Below are 8,817 nucleotides of genomic sequence, written 5' to 3'. Positions count from 1 at the left end.
CTCTTTGGCATTTCAACAAGCACCTTCTGTGCATCTAACGGAAGGAAGCGACGACGAGGTCCTCCTCGCCGCCACAGCGAGGTCGCATTGGAGGTGGCGAGCGTGCTCACCTTGCCGGTGTCGGACGTGAGAAGCTGCAGCGAGTAGTAGTCCGACACAGCGTGGTACAGTAGGATGGCCGTCCACCCCTTGGCCGTCAGGTTCTTGACGTGCTCGACGACGTCCTCGGCAGCTGGGACTCCACCGTGCGCGAGCTGCAGGCGTGCGACGGCGGCGGCGGGTGCTGCCGCTGGCCGAGGACCTCCTCCTTGCGCCCCGATGACAACAGCAGCATGCAGCGGCGCCGGCCAGATGTGGGAGACGGTAGCTGGCGAGCGTGCACGGTGCACCTGCTTCGGGCGCGCATGGTTGCGAATGTCCGCGGCGCTGGCCAGCGGCGAGGCGCTCGGCCGTGAGGACGGAGGGGTTCATGGAGGCGGAGGCGCTGGACGGAGGAAAGCCGTGCGCGTTGGTGCCTTGCAGCTGGAGGCCCAAAGCAGTGGCAGCAGCGAAGAAGCCGGCGTGCGGCGGGAAGTAGCTTTAGGGCTCGCCGTAGTTTCTGTCGAGGCAGGGCGCGAAGCACAGGGACGCCATGGCTGCACGACCTCGCATCGCGTGCGAGCAAGGGAGAGGATGGACGGCGCGTGGTTGTGGCGCGCGCCTACGCGGTGTAGGGGGCCGGTGCAGCTGGGAGCTGGGGCAGGGACGGCAGCTGGATGAGCACGCTCGGGTCCGTCGTCGTCCGGAGTTCACCTGCTTTCATCCCATGCACATAAGATGTTTGTTGAAATGCTAAAGAGAGAGAAGGAGGAAGAAGGTTGATGTGGGCCCCACTTGTCATAACGGTCAACACTAATGGTCAAAACAAACTTAGTTGACTTTGCCGCCACGTCTGCCCTGGCAGGTGGGTCCCGCATTTCATAAACGTGTTTAAATCGTTTAAATTGGCCATTTTTCAAAAATGGTAGTTTTAGTCACAAAATTAGAAAATTTTGGTAGTTATCAGTTACTTTTTTGAATGTGGTAGTTCAGTGGGACGGCAACCCCTAATGTGGTAATTTTTTGTCAAATACTCGAAAAAGAAGGATGGCTACGTGGTAGTTTTATACTGACGCCTACGCTTCTTTTCTCAGTGGCAAGTATTTTTTTAGAAATAGCACAACTAGTATTTTGTCAAAGAAATAGCACAACTAGTAAATCTTTTTAAAAACACAACTAGTATTATATGGGTTAATTTTTTTTTAGGGGAAATTATATGGGTTAATTGATTGAATTGTTTTGTGCCATACTACACGTGAACATAACAACCAGCTGGGCTGGGGCAGCCATAACAACAGGGAAGCGTGAGTACTCTGCTGCTAACAATGATAGTGATGATCTAGGCTAAGTACTCTGCTGCTCCTGCATGTATATGGCCTTCGGGTCAGCTTCTGCACTTTCAAAACTTGTATCTTCTCTGCAAATAGAATGGGCAGCGCTCCTGCCTTTCATTCAAAAAATATGTAATATCTAGAAGGCCACGGGATGATAACTCACGGTGTTTGAATCAATCTTGCCTTCCTGGTTCAGTACACGCCTACAACTAAATTATACATGTGTCTGCAGCTAGAAACAGAGAAGCCTTGTACCTCTCTTTGGTCTTGTTCAGATTTGAGAAAGGGTGCGACTGTTAGTAAATAGAAGGGCATTATCAATTTGATGCTGGGTGAAAGCCTTAGTACTTAAAAAGCATGGAGTACATCTCAATATAGCTTAATTTAGTCATACACATCCGAGAAATTATGTGGCTATTCTTAGTGAAGAAGAAGAATGGATACATGTAAGACTATACATATACATAGATGTATTTGAGACGTATGCAAGCACATTAGATCGATCGCGGCGCTGCGCTACGTGGCATAGTAGCTACCAGTTTGGTGTAGTCTGCTTTGATCTTCTTCAGCACCACAACCACATCATGCATCGTCATCCTGTGGTCAGGCAAGTCACTAGAGCAGATCAATCCCAACTCAAAGACCGACGCAAGAAAACCACCATCCCGATTGCAGCTAGAAAGAGAGGAACCCTGTAAAAGCTGGACATCGACAACTTGGACAAGCTCTGCAGGAAATGCCCGATGAACCCACTGCCTAAGAGTTAGTTGTGCGCCAAATATAGCATCGGTGGGTTTTCTTCCGGTGAAGACTTCAAGGAGCATGATTCCATAACTAAACACATCGCTCTTCCGCGATGCTTTTCCAAGAGATCCGTACTCTGCTCAATAGAAACATAAATATGAATTGAAGCACAATTGTTCAACCATATTGCTTCAGGTAGGGACTCAATTTATAAGTGGTTTAACAAGTATTCAATTGAACAAGATAACGAGAGATAGCTAACTGCGTACCAGGTGCCATGTACCCAACTGTTCCAGGCATGCTCACACATGTCATGCTGTTGTCATCTAGAATCAACCTTGCAATGCCAAAGTCCGCCACATGCGCCGTCATCTCCTCATCGAACAACACGTTGCTAGGCTTCAAGTCACAGTGCAAGATCAAATTGTAGTACTCATGGTGTAGATAATCCATTGCCATCGACACGTCTAGCATGATGCATAATCTCTCAAGGAATCCCAAGCGCACTGCACTCTTGGTCTGATGTAGGAGCATCTCCAAGCTGCCATTTGGCATGTACTGAAGCACTAGCGCTTTGAAATCAAGATTGGAACATGTGTTGAGTATCTTTATGAGGTTGCGGTGTCTCACCATACGAAGCACTTGACACTCGGCATCAAAAGTTTGACTGGCCTGCTCTAGCTGCACGTCAATAACTTTTATAGCGACTACCAAACCAGTGCTTAGTTGGCCTTTGAATACTTTTCCAAAGCTTCCGCATCCCAAGATGTTATCTTCACTGAAACTATTGGTGGCACGAATGAGCTCATGATAGGAGACTATCTGATGGCCTATGACATCATTTGCATTGACAAAATGTTTGTCCTCTCCCCCCTTAGGTTTCTTTCCGAACAATAGGTATATGCAAATGGCAATGGCGCCAAAAGCTAGTGTGAGTGTCGGGAGTAGAATTTGTAGCACATGTTTGTTTCTTGAGTGAGGTATGTCAAGGCATGTCGAAAGATCTAGGCGCGGAGCGCCACACAACCCAACATTTCCAATCAAAGATTGCAATGTGAGATTTGAGAAAACACCTCCCTCGGGTATTTGGCCTTCTAGACTATTGAATGAGAGGTTCAAGGTAGTCAAGTATGTAAAGTTAGCAAGGAACGTGGGAATGCTACCAGAGAGATTGTTAAATGATAGGTCTAATGATGCTAAGCTGCTTAACTTTTTGAGTGGGCCTGGAATTGATCCTTTGAAGGAGTTATGCGATAGATTTAGGTAGATTAGCATACTAAGTTGTCCCAATGAGTCTGGGGTGCTTCCTATCAAGAAGTTGGAAGAAATGTCCATTTGGTATACTTGTCTTAGACCTGAAACATCGACTGGTAGTGCACCAACAAAGTAATTGTGAGAAATATCTAGTGTGATAAGTTTATCTAGGTGGAAAAGGCTTGCAGGTATCATTGAACTTAACTGCTTACTAGACAAGTCGATGTTTTCTAACAAACTAAGATTTCCAAAGCTACTTGGTATAGATCCTGATAATTTGTTTGCATGGAAAGAAAGCCGCTCTAGACTTCCGAGCAAACCCATTTGTGCTGGGATAGGGCCTAACATGTCATTACCTGAGAGATCAAGCCATCCAAGATTTTCCAACATAGCTATGGATTCTGGGATTGGCCCGGTTAACAGGTTGTTTTCTACACCTAGTCTTGCAAGGCTGCTTATGTTTGAGATCTCTACCGGGAGCCCACCTATTAACTTGTTGTCACCTACATTAAAATAGATTAATCGTGAACTGAGGTTTCCCACATGGCCGGAGAGGACGCCTGTGAAAGAATTAGCGCCTAACCAAAGGAATTGGAGCTTTCTGCACTTGGACAGGGCTGATAAGAAGTCTAGATTTCCCTTCAAGTTGTTTTCTCTCAAATCGAGATTGTTCAAAGCTGCATTTTTCCAAGTGCAGTTGGTACTTGGCCGGACAATTGATTCATTTCCAAAGCTAGGTAAGATAATTTGGATAAGTTGCCGAGGGAAGCTGGAATTTCACCTGTCAACTGATTGGTTCCAAGATGCAAATGTGAGAGTTCCTGTATAAGACCTAATTCTGGCGGAATCTCCCCTGTGAGGTTGTTGTAGGGCATGTCTATTCTTGAAAGACTGGTGAGATTTCTTAGACTAGCTGGGATTGAGCCAATAAGCTTATTAGCACCCAACTCAAGCACTTGAAGGCGTGGCAATTTGGCCAGCCATGTTGGTACAACATCCACAAAAGAATTTGCAGAAGAATCAAGTACTTGTAGGCATTGACATGATGCAAGCCCTGATGGAAACCGACCAGTAAATTTGTTACTTGATAATGAAGTAAATTGCAACATTGGGAGGTTGAAACTTTGATTGTTCGGAAAAATTCCAGTTAGGTTATCATTTTCTTCGAGCCATATGGCTTGCAGTCTAGACTTATTGTACATGGCTTGTGGCACTAGACTGGAGAGTTGATTAAACTCAAGGCTAAAGAACTTGAGCATAAATAGGGATGCAACAGAATGTGGTATAGGACCTGACAGACTGTTATTTGCAAAATGGATGTACGTCAAGGATAGAGTGTTGTTGAACAAATATGGTGGTATTTGGCCACTCAAGTCATTTCCAAGCAGATTAATTTTTTTTAAGGTTGTACATATACAATAACATCTTAGGAGGGATCTTCCCTGAGAGTTGGTTGGAACCTAGACTAAGGATCTCGAGCCTTGTGAGGTTCCCTAGGGTAGTAGGTATAGCATTTGATAGACTATTCCCTCTAAGTCCGAGATATGTAAGACGATGTAGCCTACCAAGTTCAGCTGGAATCGGGCCAGTAAGATTGGTGAGGGTGAGGTTGAGGACGGAGAGGAAAGAAAGATTACCCACATGAGGTGCCATGGGCCCAGCAAGTTGGATGCCCTGCAACGATAGAGTAGTGACACGTTGCCTACGCCGGCTGCACGAGACGCCGACCCAACGGCAAAAAAACGTGCTGGTGGTCCAGTTGCCCGCAAGGATGCGGTCAGGGTCGGCGAGCTAGGCTTTGAAAGCGAGCAGTGCGGCGAGATCGATGTCACTATGATTGCCATTGGTGGGAGTGAGAGAAGAAGCCGAGATGGACGAGAATAGGACAAGCAAGAAGATGGGAATACGGGCAGACATGCATCGAGAGGCCATTGAGCTGGGGTGCATACTTATGTGCGGTGAACAGCTTGTGGGAGTAGTGACGAATTTATAGGCACTTTCCGTAGGATCTCATGCATCCTTCTCGAGGCCACAAGCAGCGCATCGATCTTTCCATGGAAGTGGTCGCACCTTGCGCTAGCTTGCCGCTCTTGCCGGCGGTCACACGGCGCTGCAAGCATACATAGAGACACGCGGAGAGCTGTCGATCGTACTATGATGATGGAATCCCAGGAAGCTCACCGTGGCGGCAAGCAAGACGACACGGGGCTGAGCTATCGATGCAACCTTGAGTCGCCCAAGCAGACACGGCCAGCTTTGCCATGCACACCAGACTTGTCAACTCCGTATACTAGTCAATATTTGGTGTTGTCCCTACGTAGTATAAATTTAAAAGTATTACTAGATAGACTCTCTGCACGTGCCGACGTAGCTCTGAACTTTATTTTGTAGTACTAGGGTGTTGCACTTACTTCTTTCTTACGTGAAAATTAATCAAACATCATATGGTACAAAGAACGTCTTAAGTAACAAAAATTACATCCATATTCGTTGACCATCTAGCAGCAACTACATGCATTGTAGTGAACCGAAGGTGTGCCACCCCCGTACTTCTTATATGGGCTAGCCCACTGCGTTGCTGATTTTCTCGTTGCGGTTGTCTGCCTCGGCGTGGAGCTAGCTTGCATTTCTTCTTCCCTTTTGTTTTCCTTTTTCTTAGTTTTATATATGTTACAAAAATTTCTAAATATATACGTAGTTTACTTTACTTAGAATTTTTGCTTGGAAAAACGAATTTGCTAGCTAGTTTTTTTAATGTTCACCATGCATTAAAAAATGTTCATGAAATATATTAAAAAATTCGCATGTTTTAAAATAATATTAAAATTTAAAAAAATGATCACATTTTAGAAATATTGATATTTAAAAATATGTTCCTCAATTTTTTTTAAAATACTCATGAAATGTAAACAAAAATACATAATTTGTAAAAATCCACACCAATAATAACTTGTTTATGAAATTTGGAAAATGTTCGCACATTTCAATATATGTTTCATGTATTGTAAAAGTTGTTCATGCAACTTCTTAAAATGTTAACAACGTGTAAAAAAATCTTTGGGCCACTAAACATTTTCACACACTAGTAGAAAACAGGGCTTTCGTTCGGGCCTGGCCAGCCCATTAGTCCCGGTTCCGCACGAACCGGGACCCATGGGGTGCATTAGTCCCGGTTCGTGAGCCCAGGGGGCCGGCTGGGCCACGTGGGCGACTGGTCCCGGTTCGTCTGGACCTTTTGGTCCCGGTTCAACGCACGAACCGGGACCAATGCGCCTCGCCCCTGGCCCATGACCATTAGTCCCTGTTTGTGCCACAAACTGAGACTAAAGGGTTGGTCCTCGTTGCGGCCAGAGTTTAGTCTCACCTCACCAACCAAAGGGCGCTCACACCGGTTTATAAGCCCGTCCCTCTCTGCCTTGTTGAGCTCCTCTCAAAATGAAAATAGATGCCCTTATACAGGGAATTTGACCTAAATTCATAGTTAGTTTCTCTGAAATTCATAGAAATTTATTATGAATTTAGGTTGAATTTTCTCTATAGGCGCATCTATGCTCATTTTTTTATGTTGGGGTTGGCGATCTTTACATATTTTTGGTGTGTTGAATATGCACCATTCAAAATCATTCTCTGCTTTGAATGGTTCATTTTGAACACACAAAAAGTCATGAGTTCAAATAAGTTTTAAAAAATGAAATCCCTTTGTAACAGATGAGTTTTCGTCCGAAACCCTGATACTTCGAAAGAGATTGTCCATTTTGTTCACGAAGTGCATCCACCTTTTGCCGGGACCCTCTCAACTTTCTTGCACATGCTATGTCGATGAAATGATGATACCATGCCAACTTTCAACCTTTTCAGAGTTCATTTGAAATGTTTTTCAATTTTATGGTCTTATAGCTCAAAATAATTAGTAAATGCATGAAAAATAACAAATGAAGTCAGAAAGGATTGAAAAATGATGATGTGGCTTTGAATGGTGCATTTTGAACACACAAAAAGTCAGGAGTTCAAATAAGTTTTAAAAAATGAAATCCCTTTGTAATAGACGAGTTTCCGTATGAAATCCTGATACTTTGAGAGAGATTGTTCGTTTTGTACACGAAGTGCATCCAGTTTTTGCCGTAACCCTCTCAACTTTCTTGCACATGCTATGTGGATGAAATGATGATACCATGCCAACTTTCAACCTTTTCAAAGTTCATTTGAAATGCTTTTCAATTTTAGGGTCTTATAGCTCAAAATAATTAGTAAATGCATGAAAAATAACAAATGAAGTCAGAAAGGATTGAAAAATGATGATGTGGCTTTGAATGGTGCATTTTGAACACACAAAAAGTCAGGAGTTCAAATAAGTTTTAAAAAATGAAATCCCTTTGTAACAGACGAGTTTCCATATGAAATCCTGATACTTTGAGAGTGATTGTCCGTTTTGTACACGAAGTGCATCCAGTTTTTGCCGTAACCCTCTCAACTTTCTTGCACATGCTATGTGGATGAAATGATGATACCATGCCAACTTTCAACCTTTTCAGAGTTCATTTGAAATGCTTTTCAATTTTAGGGTCTTATAGCTCAAAATAATTAGTAAATGCATGAAAAATAACAAATGAAGTCAGAAAGGATTGAAAAATTATGATGTGCCTTTTATTGATGCATTTTGAACACACAAAAAGTCAGGAGTTCAAAGAAGTTTTAAAAAATGAAATCCCTTTGTAACAGACGAGTTTCCGTATAAAATCCTGATACTTTGAAAGAGATTGTCCATTTTGTACACGAAGTGCATCCAGTTTTTGCCGGGACCCTCTCAACTTTCCTGCACATGCTATGTGGATGAAATGATGATACCATGCAAACTTTCAACCTTTTCAGAGTTCATTTGAAATGCTTTTCAAGTTTAGGGTCTTATAGCTCAAAATAATTAGTAAATGCATGAAAAATAACAAATGAAGTCAGAAAGGACTGAAAAATGATGATGTAGCTTTGAATGGTGCATTTTGAACACACAAAAAGTCAGGAGTTCAAATAAGTTTTAAAAAATGAAATCCCTTTGTAACAGACAAGTTTCCGAATGAAATCCTGATACTTTGAAAGAGATTGTCCGTTTTGTACACGAAGTGCATCAAGTTTTTGCCGGGACCCTCTCAACTTTGTTGCACATGCTATGTGGATGAAATGATGATACCATGCCAAGTTTCAACCTTTTCAGAGTTCATTTGAAATGTTTTTCAATTTTAGGGTCTTCTAGCTCAAAATAATTAGTAAATGCATGAAAAATAACAAATGAAGTCAGAAAGGATTGAAAAATGATGATGTGGCTTTGAATGGTGCATTTTGAACACACAAAAAGTCAGGAGTTCAAATAAGTTTTAAAAAATGAAATCCCTTTGTAACAGACGAGTTTTCGTAT

At 43.1% G+C, this 8,817-nt stretch overlaps 1 pseudogene; it reads right to left on the bottom strand.

Moving 5' to 3' along the window:
* Positions 1-1,906: 1,906 nt before the first annotated feature.
* LOC123121229 (putative receptor-like protein kinase At3g47110) lies at positions 1,907-5,432 on the bottom strand (annotated as a pseudogene).
* Positions 5,433-8,817: the final 3,385 nt, after the last annotated feature.

The sequence above is a fragment of the Triticum aestivum genome, chromosome 5D (genome assembly GCF_018294505.1).
Source record: "Triticum aestivum cultivar Chinese Spring chromosome 5D, IWGSC CS RefSeq v2.1, whole genome shotgun sequence".
NCBI classification, from domain to species: Eukaryota; Viridiplantae; Streptophyta; class Magnoliopsida; order Poales; family Poaceae; genus Triticum; species Triticum aestivum.
The sequence above is the reverse complement of the archived record's forward strand: the minus strand, read 5'-3'. Positions and strand labels throughout refer to the sequence as shown.